At 39.1% G+C, this 23,991-nt stretch overlaps 1 long non-coding RNA gene across 1 annotated transcript in view; it reads right to left on the bottom strand.

Moving 5' to 3' along the window:
* Window positions 1-2,968: 2,968 nt before the first annotated feature.
* LOC141555761 (uncharacterized) overlaps window positions 2,969-23,991 on the bottom strand; it is a 155,722-nt gene continuing 134,699 nt past the window's right edge. The window contains exon 3 of the long non-coding RNA XR_012486328.1: window positions 2,969-3,068. This is a non-coding gene — a long non-coding RNA (uncharacterized LOC141555761). The remainder of the gene's footprint in view (window positions 3,069-23,991) is intronic.

Here is a 23,991-nt window from a genome sequence, read left to right on the forward strand (position 1 = left end):
ATGTGCAGCATACAAGGATCCTTATTTATAGATTAGTTACTCGTTTATCAATTTGAGTTGGATTATCCCTGCTTTAGATGACTACTAATAAGATACATTTAAGTCACAATAACCCCAAGGCTTTATCTCACAACATGTGTACTGGTGAAGATATCAAAAGATGGATATGGTCAAAGTAGGAGAGGTTGAGGAAAGCTAGGCTCTAGTATACTGTTGGTGGAGCTGTGAATCAATATAAACATTTAACAAATGAAATCATTATGCTCATATGCTACTATAACAAAATCATTAATAAGAAATCTCTATATGCGCCAAAATATTTATAGTAGAATCTTTATTTTGCTTTATTCCCCTTCAATTAGGGAATGATTAAACAAATTGAAGTACTCTACTGCCATTAAAATTGTGCCATACAAATATGATGAACATAGAAAAGCACAGACTTATATGACCTGATGTAGAGAGAAGTAAACAAAGAAAAAGCCAAGATAACAATATGTACAATAATTACAACAATATAAACTGGAAAGAGCAGCCATAAACTAGTCAAAACTGAATATTCCAAAATTATAGAACAAACATGCCCCAAAAGAAGAAATATGAGAAGATACTCCAACTCTACTTCTATGCTGAGATGGAAGGTCCATGGTGTGGTGCCTGTATTTTATCATATTTATCGATATGATTAATTCTTTTATTTCTTCTTTTCCCTTGAAAAATATTATCTGATACTTTGTATGTTTCTCTGGAAAGTGGAAGGGAAGGGGAAGAGAATTCTGGTGGTATTAAAAAAAAGAGAGAGACCAATAATTTTTTTTAAAAAAGAGAATATTAAATACAAATATAAAACACTACACTCAATAATACACTCAATAAATTTTAAGAGATTCAGATGGAAAAGCCATAGAGCATTGGGATATCAGATCTTACAATCATAAAATTTCATATTTCAGAATTGGGAAAAGAATCCTCATTACAAAATATGTAATAAATGGTGATCAAGCTTCTCCCGGAAGACTTCCAGCGAAGGGGGTGGATTGCCAACTAACTCTTGAGAAACCTATTCTTTTGGATAGTTTTACTTCAGTCATTCTCAACTCCCTTTCCCTAAGAAGAGATAAATTTTTGGGAACCTGTGAATTTAGATGGGGAAAAATTGAATTTTCATTTCAATATAATCAATTCCCCTTATGAATTTTAAAACATCATTCTGAAAAGGGGTCAATAGGCTTCACCAGAATGCTGAAAGAGTTTATGACTCAAAATATATTAGGAACCTCAGTTTTATTAGAAAGGTCTTTCCTGATCTCTGCAAATAACCCTATATTTTCTGCTTTGTTACTTACACTCATTGTTCTTGGTTCTCTCCTATGGTATCAAACAGAAGATATTTAATCACTTTTCAAAATGATGATCTTTCAGATACTGAAGACAGCTATCTTTAATCAATCAAACAATGAGCATTTCTTAGTCCCTTACCATGTTTTAGAAAATATGTTAAGCTTTTGGAATAAAAAGGCAAGAAAACAGTTTCCATTCTCAAGGAGCTTACAATTCTATCAGGAAAGACAAAATTAAACAAAATAAATAGAAGGAAATGCTAGCAATTGGTAGAATCATGAAAGGTCTGTGAAATTCTGCTATTCTAGAGTCACGAATTACTTTGGCTATACGAATTTCTTATATGCATTTCTCATTACGTCTGTACTATAATTTTATGTACACTCTTTGTCCATCATGGACACTGTGGGAATTTGTGGGAGAGAATATCCCAGATTTTTGGATGAATAGGTGTTTTATAACTCTTGTAGACTGAGTAAATGTCTTCACTAAAAACTAACAAAACTACTGACTGATTGTTAAGGTGAAATGCACTAGTAGAGGTTTATACTCATAAAGCATTAGAAGCAGAGGGACATCTCTAGAATCTAAAGCAGCAGCCACATGAGGATGAATTACAATTGCAATGAATATCTAGCCTTAAAGGTATAGATCTTAAGTTCTGACCTCTCTAGCTTCCCCAACCCTTCCCTATCTTGCTTCTCAAGACTAGAGAAGCCCTTGGACTTCCTCTCCTTTTTTTATTTTGCTCCCATTGCCCATATTTCCTTCCTTCTACCACCACCTGCATCTCTCTCCACCCCCCCCCTTCCCTCACCTCATCCTTCAAGATCAGACTCTTCCTGCCATACAAGATGGCCAGTAACTAGTTGAAAGTCAGGGTTTTAAAGAACTAACTGGAATTTTAAGAAGATCCTGTTTTCTTTGGGCTTCAGTCTTCTCATCTGTAAAATAAAGCAATTTGGGCTAAATAGTCTCTCCCCTTCCATTTCTGACATTCTATGAATATTGTAATCTAGCATCTTACATTAAAAAAAGCAAAGCATTAGAAGGAAAATTCAATTCAATTCTATACTTAATATCTAACTAGAATAATTAATGCTTATATAGTGCTTTGAAGTTTAGAAAGCACTTTTCACATTAACACATGATCCTTACAACAATCCTAGGGGTGCAAGCTATTATTATCCCCATTTTATGGATGAGGAACTTAAAGCAGGAAGAAGTTAAGAGGCTTGTCCAAAGTCACAAATATCTGATGCAGCCTTTGAACTCAGAACTTTCTGGGTTCAATAGAGTTTCTAATACTCTGTTCATTATACTGTATTTCTTCAAACAATTTTTAAGCACCAAATTTATGTCTAATGTCCTATGGATTCAAAAACATACATGAAAACAGTCTCTGGACTCCAAAGAGTCCACTATATTTTACTTGGATTTATGCCCTAAATTTTCTAGCTGAGTAATTTTGGGCAAATTGCTTCTCTTCCCTGTTGCCTAGTTTCTTTATATACAGATTAAAGCCTGGATTGGGGCCTTGGCTTTCTATAAAATCATAGACTCTCATAGTTGAAAGGCACCTCAGAAATGATGGAGAGTAGTTCAGTTCACACCTCACCTTTCCTGGCAGATGGGTATGGTGACTTTGCTTGAAGACTTTCAATGAGAAGGAATCCATTCAACTCTGCATTGTACTCTTGAGTGTCCACTTGACTCAGTTTCCTCATCTGTAATAAGAGGGTTAATACATTTTGTCACGGAATTGTCACTGGAACACGAGCTCAGAAGGCCAGGATTTGAAACTTGTCTCTTTACTAGTGATCTGGTCTCGGACAAGTTATTTCTTCTTCATGACCAGATATCATCATATATAAAATGAGAGGCAATGTGGCAATGGGTAGTAAGCCAGTTTTGGGGGAAGGAGAGCATAACGGCAAGAACAGCCTTTGACACATACCAATTGGGTGACCATAGCTACCCAGCCCACCAGAGCCCCAGGTAACTCTCTAAGAAAAGGGCCCATAAACTGGGGGAATAGATTTCAGGGAGTCATTGAATTTTTATTTCAACAAAATTGGGTTTCTTTGTAATCCTATGTATTTTTATTATTATGAAGGAGACAACAGGTTTTACCAAATGATCAAAGGGATCCATAATGACACATTTAAGTTGCAATAGATTTGCTCATTAATAAAGAAGACAGTTTTGTTGACTAGGAATTCCTTACACCAGTGAAATCACTGGCCCAATCCAGGAAAAGGGAAGGAGGAGGTAGGTTAGATGATCTTTAAGGTTCCTTCACCTGCCACATCACCTGCTATCTAATGTAATAGCCCCAGGGATTCATTTGCAGTGGAAGAAAGCTCAGTGTCCACCTCTTCCACATCTGGTTGTCTGGGAAGACTGCTCATGTTGTGGGAAAAAAAATGGGGAAGTTAAGAGGAGGGGTGGATTGTGGGGGGAAGAGGAGTTCCAGGAGAAAGGAAATGCATTTCCCTTTGATCTGAATTCTTAAATCTTTTTTGCCTTCTTTAGAACATTAGACCTTGAGCAAGGTTTGTCTGGTGTGTGTGTGGTTGGAGTGTGAGGGAAGATGGGGGCCTGATTTTGTTTTATTTTATTCTGTGTTATTAAATGAACAGCCACATACCCTTGGCTTCAAAGCCTGGCCCCAACTCCAGGATTCCAGGGAATTAGCACAACAAAGCCCATTGTCCTGTTGTAAAGCCTGAGAGGGCTCTGCCAGGACCATTCAGTCACTGTTGGCTCAGGGACCTCATCCCCAGAAGCAGTCACACTGTCCTATCTGCCTGGTTGCCTTACCTGCCTGGCACCTCCAGGCTCCTTGGGTGATTTTTGCACCTCATTTCATAGCAAATGACTTAAGAAAAGAGGAAATCTGGATGTAGACAAGCCCACCCCATGAATGCCAGGACTGGAAATGGGACCCGGGGGAACATAACTGAATGGAGCAGGTCTCTGGCTGCCAGAGTTGGAAGGACGGACCCAATGGAAGAAGAACTTGGATTTGCCAAGTCAGTTGCCACGTTCCATCCCATGCCATTGTAGTGCAGGATATAAGCTCCCTTTTGAGAAACTGGCACGAGTTTGCAATACATAGAATATTCATGTAAATATGTTTGGGGTGGGGTACCCATTCTGTCTTGTGGTGAAATTAATGAGTTGTTATTATTTGGAGAGAGATCTGTGGGAGTTGTAGTTGAAAATTTTGGTTCAGAACTTAAAACTACTGACGTGGAGGAAGTTGAGAGCAGGATGTGACATTCCCCTTTCCCCCCACAATGCACTCCCCCCTCATTCCGTCTCAAGCTAACAAAGACTGAATTAAAAAATGAGTAGTGTTTGGATACTTTTTAAAGAGACCTAAAGAAATAAAACCAGCAGAAATGATGCTATCTCTATCAGATCCTGGGAAATAAAGCTAGATCTGGTAATTAGGCAGCTAGATGTCTCAGTGGATAGAGAGAGCTGAATTTGACATCAGAAAGACCTATTTCAGACTTTTAGATAATACCTTGACTTCCCTCAACTTCAGTTTCCTCATCTATAAAACGGGGATAATCATGTCACCCATTGAGTTGTTGTGAGCATCAAATGAAATAGTATTTGTAAAGTGTGTCACAAACCATAAAGTAAGTCCCTTCCCCTGCCACATTACCTGCTTCTAAGGCAATAATCTCAGTGTATTTGTTTGCAATGGGAGAAGGCCTGTGGCCCACCTCTTTTCTGTCCTTGGCCACTGAAGTATCTGTGTTACATGATCAGTTATGTGTAGAGTAGTGAAAAGAGGAGAGAGCTGGTTCCTATGACAATTATCATCTAGATTAGTCACCTTTACCTCTTTTTCTCCATATTTAAATGAGATAATTAGGCAAGAGAATCTCAGCAGTCTCTTCCAAGTCTAATGTCTCTTCCTCCTCTCATATTCTGTATTTTAAGTCCCCTTCCAGGCCTAAATCCTGTTTTCTAAGGTATGAATATTATATATTCTAAGGTCATTTCCAATTTTAACGTTCTGTGTTCTAAGGTAGATTCCAACTTAGACATCTAGTATTCTAGAAGGCCTATTGTGGCTATGTTTGAAGGTGTTTTAAAGTTCTAATATTCCATAGTCAAAGGATCCTTTAAATTCTAACATTCTGTGTTCTAAAGTCTCTTCCAAGTGAGGAAGCCCTCTGATATTCCATGTTCTAAGACCTTTCCTGACTTTCTAACATAATCTGTATTTTCATGTCCTTTCCAGCTCAAAGATCTTATAATATAAGCTAATTATAGTCCTTTTGGTGGTTGATTCTGGCCTTCATATATTTATAGTTGACCAAGTCAATTATGTGGTAACTAACCATGAACACTGAGCCCATTAAGCTACAGTTGTTTCCATGGCAGAGATCACAGCTGGAGAAATGCCCACAGAGGCCTTCTAGGTTTTGTATACATGCTGGGTTCTATAAAATGTTTTATAGGCTTGGGAACACTAATGGAGGGGAGGAGTGGTATCAAAACACAGACTTCCCCCTCCCTAAACCCCAAATCTTTCTTTGGAATGCCTTTGGGGTCTGAAATGACTTTTCTGCATAGAAAATGATGAAAAAAAGACTAGCAACCTAACCAGGAGAATCTAGAATGTGGTTTATTTTTCCCACAATGGCTTGCTTCCCTACTCTCTTTCCTTCAACTCACATAAAGTATTGACCAAGCCTTTTCCTTTATCATAAGCTTTGTCAAGTATTTAGATTTCTTAAGCTTTTCCAATACAGGCAGAGAACTGAAGGTTTTCCTGATCTTACTCTGCCCCTCTCTCACTTCTTTGACCTCTCTTCTTTCTTAAGTTATCTCCTACTTACTTATCTGGGTATATGTTGTATCCCACCTCTTATTTCCTCCTTTTCCTTATTTTCTTCCAGGTATAAGAGAAGGGAACAGGTGCTTATTAAGTACCTACTATGTGCTAGGCCTGGTGCCAAATACCTTAGAAATATTATTTCTGTATGGGCCAGAACTCTGTACTTGAAACAAGGATTCTTATGAGGTGTTAAGTGAGTGGAATTGATGAGACAATGGTTATCTAGTTTAGCATGGTGATTAATAGTTCTCTAGTTCAGTACATGTACTTCGTACTTAATATAGTTCTACAAGCTTGACATTTATTCTACAAGCTTGACATCTGAGATGATGTAATTATAATAGAGTATATAAGAAGCCAACAAGGGCAGAGAGAGGGACATTCCATCTTTGGTCAGGCTCCTGGTAGCTCTCTAGAAGGCGCTCGGAGACAGACTCAGAAGGGCCAGGGTCAGACTCAGAGAAGACAGAGAACTGGAGGCTGGAGCACAAGCCCTTGGACTGAGACAGATTTCAAGACAGAGACCATCGTGGTGGTCCTCCTGCCTCCCCCACAGAAACCAAGACACATTCCAGAGGATCTCAAGAAAGCTGGCCCAGGTCCCAGGCAAGGAGACAAGACTGTGAAGGAGATAATAAAGAATTTGGACTTTATCCCTGGCTAGTCTTGCGCTAAAATGAAGGCTAGTCCAGAGACCTCCAGAAAACCAACCAGAACACTAAATCTCCTTCACAATAATCCTAGAGGTAGGTAGTATTATTTAACTAATTTACAATTGGAGAAACTGAGGCCAATAATTAATAACTTGCCCAAGGTCACGCAGCTGGGAAGTATCTGAGGCTGGATATAAACTGAGACTTTCCTGACTCCAGGCCCACAATACTTTTTACCCACTGAACCACTGAGAGACAGGAACCAGTTTTCAGTTTGTATTTCCAGCCATTTAATACCTGTTAAAGTCAATTCATTTTTGATTTGTTCCAACAGAAAACAGTTAAGATATCAAGAAATCAGATAATTGAGTAGAGTAGGCATTGTCAATAAAACAACATTTTAAAAAATGTTTTTTAAATGTTAAATTTAAGTCCCTTCCTTCCTCCTTCCCTCTCTTCCTCCATCCCTCCTTTCATCCCTCATTTCCTTCTTTTCTTCCTTTCTCCTTCCCTCCCTCCCTCCCTCCTTCCTTCCCTCTCACCCTTTCTTTCTTTTCTTTGTTTGTTTGTTTCTTTCTCCCTTTCTTTCTCTCCCTCCACCCTCTCTCTCCCTTCACTAACTTCTTCAAGGCCTCTTTTTGTACTGATCCTCCTGTGAATATTTCTGGGAGCTGAAGATGAGTATTTCTTTATAGAAGAAGTTCTCACATGGTTAGAGATCAGAATAATATCTTTAGTTCCAACATTCTACTGAAGTAAAAAAAAAAAAAAACAGGATATAGGTCATGGAACTGGAGAGATAGAAGTGAAAAACTGTATCCAGAGAGTAATTATGGTTAGAGCCACTAATATGAGCAGAGTCCAAGTAGCAAGTGAGAAGATAGAATCTGACAAGTAAGCAACAGGGAAATAAATATGATGAAGCATTTAGTCAATTTTCTGCATTTATTCATTTGCAAATATTATATGTTTTTCTTCCTGATTTACCAAAGTTGGACAGCTCCTTCTGTGGCTGCCTTAACACCCTATGAAGTGTCAGAAAATACCCTGATTCCCCCCAATTGATGTGATTCCTTCTCCCTATGAAGGACCACCCACCCTTGTTTTAGGAAACTGATCATAGACTACCCAATGATATAATGGCAGCTGTGCATGTCTCATCCCCTGAAATCTAAGAATCTTTGAGCATTAGAATTAGCCCCAATTCATCTTTTTCTCTAGTGATATTATCATGGGCCCTGATAGGATACCAGAGCCACACCAGTTGACATTGAGGTTAGGATTTATGGTTTATAAAAATCCTATCATTTTTTAAAAGAAAAATTCCTTAAAGCACTATCACATAGGCTATCCAAGCTGATATTTCTATCAGCCCTGTGAGGGTAGATAGAACAAATATGCCCATTTTCCCAGATGAACCTGGGGCCCAGAAAGAGCATAAGATCATAGGATTTTTGAGTTAGAAGGGACTTTAAAAATTTTCCAATTTAACCTCTTTGTTTTTTGTTTGTTTGTTTGTTTGTTTGTTTGTTTTTTCATAACAAAGGGAGAAACTAATGCTCAGAGAAGTTATGTGACTTGCCTAAGAACACAGAAGTGGGTCATAATTATCAGAGTTGCCTGAGGTCACCCAGTGGCAAAACTTGGACTTGAACCTGGACCTTCTACCTTCTCAGGCCAGTGTTCTTTCTACTAATATCTTCCCTATGCTGGAATGAGACCATTGGATTAGTAAAAGGAAATAAAGGCTCCCAGACGGTCTTCAAAGAGGAAGTAATTTGATTTTATTGTTTATTTGACTCAAGTATATTGGTGACACTGGCCAGCTATTATAAACCAGGAGCTCCCCCAGGGCTGGCAACCTCCCCCAATTCTTCTAGTTAATTGTCTCTCCCTTGGACTGGCTGCCACAGTTGCAAGGCTGGGAGAGGGCTCTTTGCACATTGTCCAAGCTGAGAATCAAAGTGGGAGTAGGAAAACTTGAGTGGACATATTCAGAATCATCCTCAGAGGCTTCACTTAGTACCTGGCCCCTTGCCCTGCCTTCTGGGGATGCCTGTTACCAATGATGGCTTTAGCCACTATGGTATCATGGAATAGCTAGTTCATTCAATACTTCCATCACCACAGTGACATTTTATAAATAAGGAAACTGAGCATCGCAGAGATGTTGTAATTTTAGCCAAGGTCACACATCTAGTAAGTGGTAGTGCTGGGATATCACTACTTATTAAGCACTTACTGTGAGCCAGGTATTGTTCTAAGCATTGAGGTACAAAGAAAGTTGAAACCCAGGCCATACCCTAAAGGAACTCAGAATCTAAGAGGGGACAGGAAGACAATATGCAAACAATTATGTACAAACAAAACAGTCTGGATAAAGTAAAGATAATCTCAGAAGGAAGGCATTAAGATTAAGGAGGAAGACACAGGCTTCTTGGATAAGTAGGGCTTTGGTTGAGATTTGAAGGAAGACAGAGGCCAGGAGGTAGAGAGGTCTTGGGCATGGGAAACCCCCTTAGTTTCCAGGGTTTTGTCACTACAAAAAAAGTGATATGTGTTATATGTGTATATGTAGAGTTGGTTAGGGTTAGCAGATACATATCCCATCCATCTATCTATCCATCCATCCATCCATCTGGCTTCCCATCATACATCTGTATATCTTTCCATCATCATTATTGTCATCATCTCTCTGGGTCTATTTTTCATCTATCTGTCTCTGTCTCTGTCTCTCTGTCTTTGTCTCTTTTCCATCTAACTATCGTATATGTATACATGATAATGTACAAATATATGTAAACAGTGTACTATACTTCCACGCACATATGATCAGGCATTTGTACATGTGTGATAATGCACAAACACATATGTATACACGACAGGTACATGTATGTATGAGCAGTGTGTCCATGTGTGCACATAGCAGCATATGTATATGATGTATATGCACCTATTAAGTTTGTATAAATCATAGCAAGGCACATATATGATGTATGCACATGTGCACACATGATAATTTGTGTAAGATGTATATGTATGATAATACAATGTATATTATGAGTTTACATGTGTTTATGCATGACAATATAGTTAAATATGAATATACCTACTGTGATTATGTGCATGCACTTTATAAATAAGGAAACTGAGCATGTATATATATGATAATGCATGCACTTTATAATATATATATATCTTTAATATGTGGGTGTATTACACGTGTGTGCCTAGGTCATAGCATGTGCATGTGGTGCATGCATTTATGTGTGCATAGGTATATGATAATGTGTATATATGCAAGTTATAGATAATAATATTTATGTATATATACATATGTGTGTATGAGAACATATCATATATATAGTATGTACTCATGTTTATATATACACTATATAATTTTTTAGAATCTCATTTGACATTTAAAAAATCTGTGTATGTCTTTATCTCTCTATAGCCTGTGCTACATAAATTAGTCATTATTATTTCCTTCATGAAAAGTCTAAATCATCTCTAAGTACTTTAATTCAAACTCACTTCTTTTTTTCACATTTAATGTATTTACCATGCTTTTGGAAATTTAGTCACATACACTGGCATCTCATCAATCTGAAGGTCAGATGCAACAACATCATCTATCTGGAGCCCCACCAAGAACCAGGAAGGAAGCCAAACAGAAGCTTCTGGGCAGCTCAGATAGATTCTACAAAATCCATACATTGAAAGCTACTTCTAGGACAGGATCTCACACAGAGCTTATTTAGTCTTGACAAATTCACTCACAAATGAAGACATCCCCCATGCTGTCGATAGATAGACCCAGCAAATTATTCACATGACTGTGGGGAGATTGTTCCTTGACCTGCAGAAGATAAGAAGTAGCAGATGAGAGAGGGACAACAATGAACAAATGAGGAGACCATATAGGGAAGTGGGAAGGGCCCCAAAGTGGGATACTAGGTCATACGTATCATTGCCATGCCCTATCTGTGTTCTTAGGAAGGCCACTGAGTCTCAGTTGCCGTATCTCTTAATTAGGGATAATAACAACCCATAGTCCCTACCTCACAGGAGATGTCATAAGAATCAATAGAGATCATAGGTGCAAAATGCTTATTGACTACCGGTTTCTAGATAGCATACTGCAATATTCAACAGAGCCTTGAATTGGAAGTCAGAAGGTCTGAATTCAAATCCTCCCTGTATCACTTACAAATTATCATCTCTCCTTGGGCTTGCTTTTTTTCTGTTTAAAATGAAGGGTTTGGGGGCAGCTAGAAGGCCTAATGAATAGAGGACTTGCCTTGGAGTGGGAGAACCTGAGTTCAAATCTGGTCTTAGACACTTGATACTTCCTAGCTGTGGGATCCTGTGCAAGTCACCCTAATTGTCTCTCCAAAAAACAAACAAACAAACAAAAATCAAAACAACAACAACAACAGCAACAACAAATGAAGGGGTTGGACTAAATAAATAGACTTGGAGGCTAATTTAAGTTTGGGCATCCTATGGCCTATAAGATTATCAGTAACACACTTGGCCTTAGACACTTATTTGCTTATTAATGTCTGGCCCTCAGTTTCCTTATCTGTAAAATGGGAAAGGAATAACACCTACCTCACTGGGAGTGTTGTGAGGATCAAATGAGAAGCATTTGAAATGCTTTATAAACTTTAAAGAGCTATATAAATGTTAGCATTTATTATCATCCTAGAAATTAAGCAAGTTAACAGCAGTAAGACATTTTATTTCAGACACTTATCAGCTGTTGACACTAGACTAGTCATTTAATTTGATTGAAACTCAGTTTCCTTCTCTGTAAAATTGAAGGGGTTGGACTTGGCGGTTTCTAATGAAGTCTATAATCCTATGAGCCAATGACCTATGTTCCCATGATCATCTTGGCTTCCTGCACCCCTATTTGGGTTTCCACTGAGAATACAGGCCTTCTTCACAAAGCCAATATTCAGCTCTCCAAGACTTCAATGGCTGCTCAGAAACATCTCCCCCTTTCCTGTTCTGAAGAAACTTGTTGTCCTTTCCCGACTCTGCTCTGACAGCCCGGCTGCCCAGCACTTGGAAACACCAGCCCTCTGAGGACATTCAGAATTGCCTGCCTCCCGATGACTGGATAATTATCTGCAAGATTTGGATGGGTTGGCTGGAGCCTATGCTCCTCACAGGAGGACTACAAGTTAACAGAGCTGGCAGTGCATGTCGTACCCTGAGTGGAGAGCACAGAAATGAATTGGAAACAGGTCCAAACTGGAACATGGAGTTTTGGGAGCCACAGAGGAGGGACTGATTAGTTGGAAAAGGGTTCCTGCCATCTCCCAGTGATTCAAATTCTGGAAGGGATGGGGGTGGGGGTATAAACAGAGAAGTCTTTGACTGAGAGCCAAGTCGGAAATTGAAGAGAATAGAACCATTTTATAAACTTATACAATATGAGAGCTGGAAGGGGCCTTGGAACAGAGAATATCAGAGCTGGAAGGAGCTTAAGAACATAAGATGTCAGAGCTGGAAGGGCCTTCGGACATAGAAGGTTAATGCTGGAAAGGCCATTAGAATATAGGATGTCAGAAATTAAATGAGCCTTAGACTATAGAATGCCAGAATCAGGTCCTTAGAACATAGAATTTAGAGATGAAAGGATGTTAGGACATATAATGTTAGAGAAAACTGGATGGGACCTTAGAACCCAAGATGCCAGAGCTGGAAAAACCTTAAATACCTTGACCCAGATTCATTAATGTGTACTTTGATGTTTGCTTTTCTCAAATGGATACTCTAGGCTCAAAACTGTGTTAGGAGTTGATTGTCTTTGTTCTCAAAGAGGATTATAATGTCAGGAAGCTGATGGCCCTGACATACAAATGAGTTAGATTTAAGTGAGGAGCGTCTGTGGAAAGTCACCTGCCTCACTTTCTCATCCAGAGCCATCTGGGTCCAATGGCAAGATATAGATAGATCAGGGTGACTGAAGATGGCCCCAGGTGCAGTGGAAGGCATTAGTCATGTAGAGTAGAGGTCTCAAACTCAAATCTGATTAAAATGTAATTGGGAAATATTTAATAGAGCAAGTAAAAGTATAGTACTGCATATTGTTAACTTGTGATTTTCTGCATCAATATGTCTCAGCAAGGATCCATTTGTATTTTGAGTGTGTCCCTATTGAGTTACAGTATCAATTAAGGGTCTCTTTTCATTGTACCTCAAACATTGATATTGTTGCATGGCTGGGACACTCAACCTAATGTTTTAACACAGTTTCAAGTGTCCAAGCACTGATTGAGTTTACCAGCCTCCACCAGTCCCAAGGGATCCCGGGCTCATTTCTGTCTTTTGGACCTGGCTATTTGGCTTGTCAAATGAGAACCAGAATATTATGTGGCGGCAAGATACTCTGATTGGAGTCCAAATACCCTAGAAGACATAATCAATAATTATTAGCCTATTAATTCAAACTTTAAGAGGGATAGAAGATGTCACATGTCTCTATAATATATATCTATCCATGTTTTCCACTTTATCTCCTATAAAAACAAAGCAAATTCCTTTTCTAACCCAAGCCTTTGCTTCAAAGTAACCTTTTCACTGTCTCCTGGATTCCTACTGTCCAGAAAGGAATTCACAATCCCAAAATAACTACTGAGCGAGATAGTTTTATCTGTTTAAGAATGTAGTATACTCATATGGCAAAGATAAAAGAAGACTGGCCCAGTAAAAGGAATACTACCTCTGAGTCTGAGAGACTGGGTTAAAATCCTGCTTCTAATATTTAATGCCTGGGTGACCTTGTTCAAGTCATAGTTTCTTCCTATGAAGCGGGAGGAGGTTGGACAAAATGGCCTTTGATATCTCTTTTAGCTCTAGATTTTAGTTCCTATGATCCCATGAGTTAAATAAAGAGACCACAGCAATGAGGTGGGCTAGGAAGAGGAGACTTCAAGGAAGAAATGATGCTTGATTTTGAATATTAAGTTTTGTAGAATTTCGGCAAAGAGGATACTTTAGGGTGGGAGAAAAACCCAGAGTTATTGACAGTGGACTCCCTTCCCTTCCCCCTTTCTCCTTCCCTTCCCTTTCTCTTTTTCCCCTTCCCTTCTCTTCCTTTCTTTTTTCCCCCTTCCCTTCCTTTCCTTTCTCTTTTTCCCCTTCCGTTCCCTTCCTTTCTTTTTTCCCCCTTCCCTTCCCTTCCCAGATTATAAGTTACTAGAAGACAAAAACTATGAAAATCAACCAGAGATGGGGAAAGTCCAAGACTACTAAAAGAATGATATGGAAATGAGCCCTGGACTCTAGAGACCTGAGTTTATTTACTTACTTCCTTGTGACCTAGCAATGGACATAATCTCAGATTTATGAAACAGATGGTATATCTGTTTCTGAACACAGCCAGTAGAAGAGAAAACACCATAAGTCTTTGATGGACAGTGCCAGAACAGGGTTGACCACGTTAATCATAGAACAAATGTCCCTATATCCATCACACATAATAAGTATCCTCTGTTTCTGAGTAAATCATGTGGAGATTTCCACTTTAGCTATTAACTTACACATTCTGGCATCCTTCAGTTGGAGAGGATCTCAAAGGTCTCATCTTACTCCATTAGCCCCATAGTGAATCCCCTCTATGATACTGACATACACAACTGAATTGATAATTAACTTATGAAATTATAAAATTATGAAATTGGAGCAAGCATGCTCAGTTCTTTGGGTACTTATTGGAAAGGACCATGATTGGAAATCACCAAGGAGCAATTGAATAAAATTGATATGCTTGGTCTGTAGAAGATGAGACTAAAGGAGCACATATTAACTCTTTTCAAGACCTAGAACTGGAGGGATCATTCCACTTGACCTTAGAGGAACTAGAAAAAAGGAGTGGGCATTTCCAAGACTTTACTTGGTCATAAAGTAAAGACAAACTTACTAACAATAAAAGAACGGAGTAGGTTGAATTGTGTGTTGCAAGTAGGGATGGAAGAAAGGGTGGGCATCTAGTTGAGAATATTGAACAGAGAAATCCTAGATGTAGCATTAGATGGCCAGTGCCATTCTTCTGGGTTCACTGAATCTCAGAATTAGAAGGAATCTCCAAAGCCATCTATTCAGTTCTCATCCTGAGCCAGACATCTTTTTATTATATTCCCAACAAGAGGGAGGCCAACCACTCTTTCAATCATTTCTCATTACCACAAACCCAACAAGAGCTGGGCCAACCAACCTTTCAATCAATCAGAAAAAATCATCTTGTCAATCAGTCTTCTCTACTACATACTCAACAAGCAGCAGGCAATCGATGACCCTCACCATGCTTCTGGGTTCCCATATTGATGGATTTATGTTTCAAGGTTATGACTGTCCTATGTACTAAATCAAAAGAAAGGGGGAGATGTTAGGATTACTAGGTGAGAACTCAGGTTGTCTGGACAGTGACAAGGTGAGAATTCAGGTTGTCTGGACAATTACAAGGTGAGAACTCAGGTTGACTTGATAGAAGGAGCAAGCTCATTGGCTGAAGTGGTTCTTCCCAGAAGCCCTTGCATTATCCCACGTCCATTCTCTGGGAGGATAAAAGACACAACAGTGGGCCTGGAAAGTTAGTTGGCCTGGAGAAGGATAAGAGCTGGAGGAGATTCAGAGCCAGGATTCAAGAAGAAGACTCTGCACTACATCTGGCTTGACGCAGCTCTCTGCAGGAAGGGAAGTCGGCTCTCTGCAGGAAGGGAAGTCACTTCTCTGGACGAGTTAACAGCAACTGCCTGGAGACAACGGTTCACTACAAGAAGAAGAATCTGTCTGAAAGATTTGAGTAGACATAGCAGATCTCTTCCCAGAGAGCGATCCAGCAGCTTCTGGAGACGACAGCTGGCTACACTGAATCTCAGAATTAGAAGGAACCTCCAAGGCCATCTAGTTGATCCATTGATTCTTTCAATCAATTCTCTGTACCATATCCCCAATGATTGATTGAAAGGATGGTTGACTCAACATTAAGTACTTTTTTAGCACTTACATGTGACAGGCACTAGGCTAAGAACTGGAGATACAAAGAGAAAACAAAAATAGCCTGGCTTTAAAAAGTACACATTTTGAATGTAAATTGTTAGCACTAAAATCTGTCTGCCCAGGTTACATGTACCTTTGGAATCTAATGCTTATTGTGCAACAAGAAAATGGTATTTACACACCTGTATTGTATCTAGGTTATATTGTAACACATGTAAAATGTATGGGATTGCCTGTCATTGGGGGGAGGGAGTAGAGGGAGAGGGGGATAATTTGGAAAAATGTAAAAAAATATATAATAAAAAAATTTTTAAAAGTACACATTTTAATGGGTGAGGCACTATATTTGTAAATTTTTTGTAAATGTATTCAAAATTCATACTGAGTAATTGAAAGGAATTAGCAATTAAAGCACTGGGAAAAACCAAGTAAGAGGTGACCTTTGAGCTAAGTCTTGAAGGAAGTCAGGAATTCTAAGAGGTAGGGATTAGGTGGGACAGCATTCTAGGTATCAGGGAAAGTGAGTACAAAGCTATGAAGATGAGAGCTGATGAATCGTGTGTAGGGAACAATAAATAGGATGGCTAGATCATAGAAAAATAGGAAGCAACCTTAAACACTAACCAACAGAATTTATATTAGAGTAATAGGGAGTTATGGAAGCTTATTGAATAGGGGCAGAGATGAGGGCCAGGGGTGTAGTATGCAATGAGGGGATCCCTCCCCTCCAGCCCAGCCCAGGGTTTGTTCAGAATTTTTTCCTTATGTCAAAGCTGAATCTGCTGCTTTGCAACTTCTTTCCATGGTTTTAAGTTCCGCCCTTGGGGTCTCAGCAGAACAAGTCTAATGAATCCCTCTTTCACAAGACAGTCTTTTAATTACTTTAAAACAGCTAGCACAGAAGGAATCATGGCACAGTAGAAAGATTTCTTCTACACCTGGGCTTCATTTATGGTTCCATCATTTATTATATGCGACCTTTCTAAAAAGAGAGTCTGATCAGAAAATCTCCAAGGACCTTAAAGCTCTAAATCCGGGGTCTTGTGATCTTCCCTTGCTTCCTTCCAGCAAGCTAAGCGTTCCTGGTTCTTTCAGTACCATACTGTAATCTGATAGCAAGCTTTCAGTAACCAAGGCATCCAGTTCTCTCTACCTCCCACAAACTGTGCCTTAGTACCCTCATCTGTAAAATCTTGGGGTTTGGGCTAAATCTCTATGATTCCCTCCAGCACCAACATTCTATTTTCTAATCTGACATTTTAAGATGCTATGTTAATTATGGGACATTTATAACTTGCCCTTTCTTTCTTTATTCCAGGTCAGCATCATAGTCCAACTTGTGTATTTGGGTTGGTGTATTCCCCTTTCCTCCCTACCCCCACCCTTCCTGGGGAATACACAGAGTTTCCATATATTTTCTTCTTGGAAGTTTTATTTATAGATCTGTGGGCTGCTGGGCAGTTTCCTTTTTTTATTCAGAACCTAGCCTGGTACCAGGAGCCTAGTGGGCATTCTATAAAAGCACTTGGTTGGCTGGGAGAATGGGGACGTATATGTACAATGTTAGCTTGCAGGCCCTGAGGCTATTTGGCACTCTAAGTGGGTTTTTCCAAGTAGAAATATTAACCCTAATCACAGTTTCAGAATCAGAGTCTTCCAGTGCTAGAAGTGCACACTTTACACATGAGAAGAAGGAAGAAGGAGGGGACATACCTTAGCCAAAGTCATTCACATAGCTAAACAACATGACCAGAACTAGAATCATGTCTTCTAACTTTGAATGCTAAACTCTGCCATGGCTTGCTTTGACAATGGGAATGAACTGAGCTGACCGGGATACTTACACAGTGTTTGTGTAAGCCCAGGGCAGAGTTAGACCCAGAAGTCTTAGGTTCAAATTCTGATTATGTTGCTCACTTAATCCCTTCAGGCTGGATAAGTTCTTTATCATTTGTGGGAGGAAGCATGTCTCAGTTTATTCCTCTCTAAAATTTGGGACCAAATAATAATAGAGGTCTTTTTCAATTCTATATTACAAACATATATATATATATTTATATGTATATATATATATACATATATATATATATAATATGTGTGTTTACATATTCACACATGTGTGTATGTGTCCTTAAGTTTACATACACATTTATAAGTTTATGTAATATATACATATATGTATATATATACACACACATAATAGATTTTCTACATACATACAGTGGGATATATATATATATGTGTGTGTGTGTGTGTGTGTGTGTATATATATATATATATGTGTGTGTGTGTATGTGTGTGTGTGTGTGTGTATATATATATATGTGTGTGTGTGTGTGTGTGTGTGTGTGTGTATAAATATATATATATATATATATATATATATATATATATGTCCCATATTTTCTGGATTAAAAACTGAGGCCCGTATTCTACCAAAGCATAAGCATGTTCAAAGCCTTTGTAAATGTTCATTTTCTTTCCTTGTAGTCAGGTCTGCTAGAGAATTTGGGACACATGAACTTCATAATTACAGAGACATTGGAGGTTGGCTGAATTTTTCTTTCTGTAATCATATCTTCTCTGTTGGTGTATCTGCTTGAGGCCAGGATTTTTCTCTTGATCATTCTCCTCCCTCTTTGGCTTCTCATCTTTCCCCTGCTATGTAGATTCCAGAGGCTGGGCTGCTAGGGGGCTGAGATTTCTCTTGCTGTAGGGAATGGGGGTCCATTTACCTTCAGGAAGAATGAGAAAATGAGCCTTTTTCAATCAGGTCTGATATTCTACAATTGTGAGGCGTGTGTGTGTGTGTGTGTGTGTGTGTGTGTGTGTGTGTGTGTGTGTAAAGTGGAGAATAAGCGAGATACAGGAAGACTGAAATAGAGTTGGAGAGATTGAGAGAGAGAAAGACAGAGTTTAGAAGATCATAGATGGGGATGGTAAGAGATAACTGAAGTATCAGGGCCTTTTTAAAAAAAACTCCTCCCTCTAAAGTGAGTGAAATCTTTAACCCCAACTTCCCTCCAAGGGTCCACAGGACTGCAGGGCAGAAATAAATAGCAGGAGGCTGGAAAAATAATAGACAGCATCTGAATTCTTTGTTCCTGAGCCCTAGGCTCATTCAGAACCCAGTTCCCTAGATAGGAAAGGCAGTATTTGCCTCAGCTTTGTGCTTGGGCTGCAGGGACAGGACACTGAACCCATGACCTTGGAGATGAGGTAAACATGCATCCCCATCTTCTCTGTTTTTTCTGAATAAATATCTCTTGAGGCAGGGAAGGACCTGGTAATAATAACAACACTATTGATGATAGATAATACAGCAAGATCCATCTCATACCATCTTTTTCAGTAGAAACTGAGGAATTTATTGCACTCTCTCCCCCAAAGTGTGTTGGGCTCAGTTAGTGGTTGGTCTCATTCTTTGTGCTCAGTATCTCTAAGTCCTAGACTGGATAGTAGGCACTTAATATTTGTTGGTGGTTCAGAAACTCAGAGACTGAAGAGGCTTTAGAGATGTCTGAACTAATGCCCCCATTTTGCAGATTGGCAAACTGAAGAGCAGAGAAACTAAAACCTGTTCCAGGGTACACAAAAAGTTAGTGGCAGAGCCAGGGTGGATGAGAATCTCCTGCTCAACTCTCACTAAGACCATTCAGAGCATTACCTTCTTGATTTCCAAATTTTGTCATCCATCACTGTTTACTTTAAGTCATCTAATAGTAAATAGCCTGCTTAGAATTCCAACAGTGTTTCCCCTATTCTGGGGTTGAAGGAAATTTTAGCTCTAAGTGGCCTATATGGCAACATTCTTTTGGGGTTTCTATAAATAAATGTCCTTGGTCAAGTCCCAAGATAGATCTGCCTTATACTGAATTCTATTTACTAGTGGCCATATTAATACTAGGGATCTAGTGTGTTATGCTGGATTTGGAGGCAGGAGGATGTATGGTACATTCACTGACCCCAGTCAGTCAGGGTCTTGCCCTCAGTCTAGTTCAACTTTCCCTGGCTAAAATCCAGTGACAGAGATGACATTGCTAGACAGGAGAAAGGTCATATCCAGTAAGGGCCCTCCATATCCAAGTCCATAAATTCTACTCTTTGCCACTTGCCATTTGCCTTTCCTGTGGTGAAGGACACTGGAGATAGCTGTGACCTTGTGAGGTTAGGAAGGTCAGGAGAGCCAGATACCAGAGTCCTGGAGAGGGAACCTCTACCAGGTGGTGAACCTAGCCCAACAGTAGAAGAGATAAATATCTCCCCATCCTCCATAAAAGCTACATTCGGAAATCAACTTGGGGAGGATTTTATGTAGAAATTGTACTTAATTAGAGCCCATTCTCTCTAGTGACTGAGGTGGTATTGGGGAAAACTTCTCCCACTGCTGTTTTGAAGGGAAATGTTTACATTTCTAAACTCACTATACAAGTGAAGGGAATATATCTTTGTAAAAGTTTCACTTTATAAAAAATAAACTTTCTAAGAGTTGATTGCTGTTAATTGGAATTAGACCATTCACTATAGAGGGAATATATTAAAGTGGAGACTTTAGCATCTGAAGGCTTTAGAAAGAGACATCCCTCCTCTTAGGGAGAGCAGCTAGGTAGGATACCAATAGAGCACTGGACCTAAAGTCAGGAAGACATTCTGGTGTCAGATATTTACTAGCTGTGTGACTCTGGGCACATCATTTAACTGTTTGCCTCAGTTTCCTCATCTGCAAAATGAGCTAGAGAAGGAAATGGTGGACCATTCTAGCAGGAAAACCCCCCAAATGGGGTCAGACATGACTGAACAATAACTACTAAGGGATACTCCTAGAATTCTAGGCAGGTAGATGTAGTTGGTCTCAATCTGGGAGATTTGCCCAGAGTAATTGATATACTATCACTCTGATGCTCAGTGATGCTCTATAGAATAAGAAGAATGGAGATGTCTTTTCCTTGGGAATAGTGAATAGTGAGGAATAGGGGCTGGTTGTCAGGGCTTGTTAAGAAGCAACTCCCCTCCCTAATGTAAAGGGAGGGGCACTGAATTTCTTAAACATTGTCTTCCCCATTGTTTGTCATGTGGCCCGAAACTCAACTAGTAGTGTTTCATTCCTTTTCATCCCAATTCTGTCATTTATATTATGTGACTTTTGGGGAAATCATTGTCCTTCTCTGGACTTCAGTTCATATGTAAAAAGAAGAATTTGATTCTAGAACTGACCATCTATGCTTGAAGAACTTCCTTCCCATCCCCCATTTAAACATTCTATGTTCCAGGGCCCCTTCCAGTTCTAAAATCCTGTGTTCTGAAGCCCCTTCAGTTTGGACTTTCTAGGCTATCAAGTTCATTTCACCTCTGACATTGGGATGGTTCTTTGATATTATGAAGTATTTTCCATTCATTGGATGTTTTTGAACAATGTAGAGACTTATGAGACCAGAAAAACATTAAGATGTCCTTAGGGTGAATTAGCTGATGGCTGAAGATACAGTCTCTGTGGGAATGGAGCTTGGGATCCTGCTTGTGGGGAACATCCAGAATGAAATAAGAGTCACTAAAAGCCCATGAGAAGACACCAAAGACATTCTTTGATGGCTTCCCACCCTTGGCCTGCTCTCCTTGGCTACCTCTGTCTCTGACTACCGTATTACTCAATGCTAATATGTTATTCTTGTTTATAGAAGTCAGATGCAGTTATAGCAAAAACCAGTGTGTGCTAACTGAACTCACATATGGTTGACCTTGAAGCTGCCCTAAAGAAGCCTATGGAGATCCGGAAATCTGTATTAAGGGATTGAGACCGCAAACGGAGAAAATGAAAACAAGATGTCTTACTATTCCTGGGGAGCAGAACAAAAGACTAAATCCAGGATCCTAGAGTGTCAAAGTTGGAAGGGACTTAGGACCAAGAATGTTAGAGTTGGAAAAAACTCTCAAGCCCTAGAATGTTAGAATTTGAAGGGATCTCAGACACTAAAATGTCAGAACTGGAAGAAAGATTAGATAACAGAATGTGAGAGTTGAACGAGGCCTTAGAACAGAATAGTAGCATTGGAAGAGATCTTAGGTACCTAGAATGTTAGGGCTTCAGAGAACCTTAGAACATAGAATAGTAGCACTGGAAGAGATCTTAGGAACCTAGAATGTTAGGGTTTGAAAGGGCCTTAAGACAGAATGTTAGGATTTGAAGAAATCTTAGAACCTAGAATGTCAGAGCCGGCAGAGAAATTAGACTATAGAATGTGAGAACTGGAGGGGGCCTTAGAATATAGAATATTAGTGTTGGAAGAGACTTTAGTAACTAGACTGTTAGAGCTGAAAAAGACTTTATGTTAAGCTTAAAAGGACCTTAGGATGAAGAATTTTAGGACTTGAAGGGACCTTAGAATCTAGAATGCTAGTACATGAAAGGACCTCAGAACATAGAATTTTAGAACTGGATGATTAGCACCTAGAATGTTAAGGCTTGAAAGGACCTTAGAACATAGAATCTTAGGATTTGAAGGGATATTTAGAACCTAGAATGTAAGGACTTGAAAGGACCTTAAATCTAGAATGTTAGGACTTGGGGAGTTTAGAATTTAGAAAGTTAAGACTCAAAAAAATCTTAAAACTTAGAACCGAATAGACTTTTGAGCCTAGAACATTAAATTCTAAAATGTTAGGATTGAAGGAACATTAAAACCTAGGTTATTAGAGCTGGGAGAGAGATTAGAATATAGAAAGTAAAGGTTGAAAAGGGTCTTAGAACATAGAATGCTGGTGCTGGAAGAGAACTCAGGAACCTAGAAATGTCAGAGTTGGAAAATGTCAGAAAGGGAAGGAGTTTTAAAGGTTACACAGTCTAATGTCTCAATTTACAGATTTGGGAAGTGTGGCTCAGAGGAATTCAATGACCTGTCCAAGGCCACATGATGAATTAATAGCAGGGCTAGGCCTAGAGCTAGGCCTTTTTGGCTTCCCATTGAGGGCTCTTTCCCCTACAAAGGCAGAAGATTTATTTGTTTATAAAGGCAAGTGGTGAGTGTTGGATAGAACTGTAATGAGGCCATTGGGATCCTTACTGCAGCCATGCTTCTAAAAGGCACTCAACAATTTTTGTCACTGCTCCTGTTACCAATGTTCTGGCCTATAGCTGGGGAAAACAAGGATTTGGGTAAGGAGTATGGAACAAAAAGAACTCGAACCCCTAAGCCTCAGCTTCCTTCTTTGTAAAATGAGTTGAACTTGATGCCCTCTGAGATCCCTTTCATCTATAAATCTATGAAATTATAGTTAGTGCATTGGAATCATAATGTTTAGAAGGATCTTAAAGTTTATCTAATCTAGATGTTTGCAAAATGAGGTATAATTCAGGGATTCTGAGCACCCCAGGACTATTTAAGGGGGGGTCTGTAAAGTCAAAACTGTTTTCACAGTGATGTGTTTTAATTTTTAATTTGTAAATATAAACTCATAAACAAAAGCTCCTTGTGGAGGGGAAGAGGGACCTCAATGATTTTTAAGAGTGTAAAGAACTGTTGAGATCAAAAAGTTTGAGAACTCTCACCTTCTCCTCAACTCTCTGTCTCTGTCTAGTTCAACTCCCACCCCTTATTGTATTGAAAATAAAATTAAGGCCCTGAGAGGTGACTGTACAGTTCAGTTCTGTACTCATCAAACCATGCATTACAAAGATAAATCAGTCCCTGTCCCCAGGGAACTTAAATTCTACTGAAGGATACAATTTACATACATAAATAAACCAAAAAAATGTAATTTTGTGAGAAAGACACTAGCAGTTGGAGGTTTAGCAAAGACTTCTGTAGGAAGTAATGATGGAGCTTAGCTTTGAAGGAAATTCGGGTTTCTAAGGAAGTAAAGGAGAAAAGGAGAGTTCTAGAATGAAGGAGGGAAGGAAGGAAGGGAATAAGTATTTATAAAGCACCTACTGTGTTTTGGGCCCTGTGCTAACCTGCTTTTACAAATATTATTTCATTTGACCCTCACAGCAAACCTGAAAGGTAGGTCTTCTTATAATTCCCATTTTATAGGTGAGAAAACGGAGTCAAAAAGAGGTTCAGTGACAATTAGCTCCGAGTCACATAAGTAATAATTGTCTGAAGTGAATTTGAATTCAGG

This window comes from Sminthopsis crassicaudata, chromosome 1 (assembly GCF_048593235.1).
Source record: "Sminthopsis crassicaudata isolate SCR6 chromosome 1, ASM4859323v1, whole genome shotgun sequence".
Classification (NCBI taxonomy): Eukaryota; Metazoa; Chordata; class Mammalia; order Dasyuromorphia; family Dasyuridae; genus Sminthopsis; species Sminthopsis crassicaudata.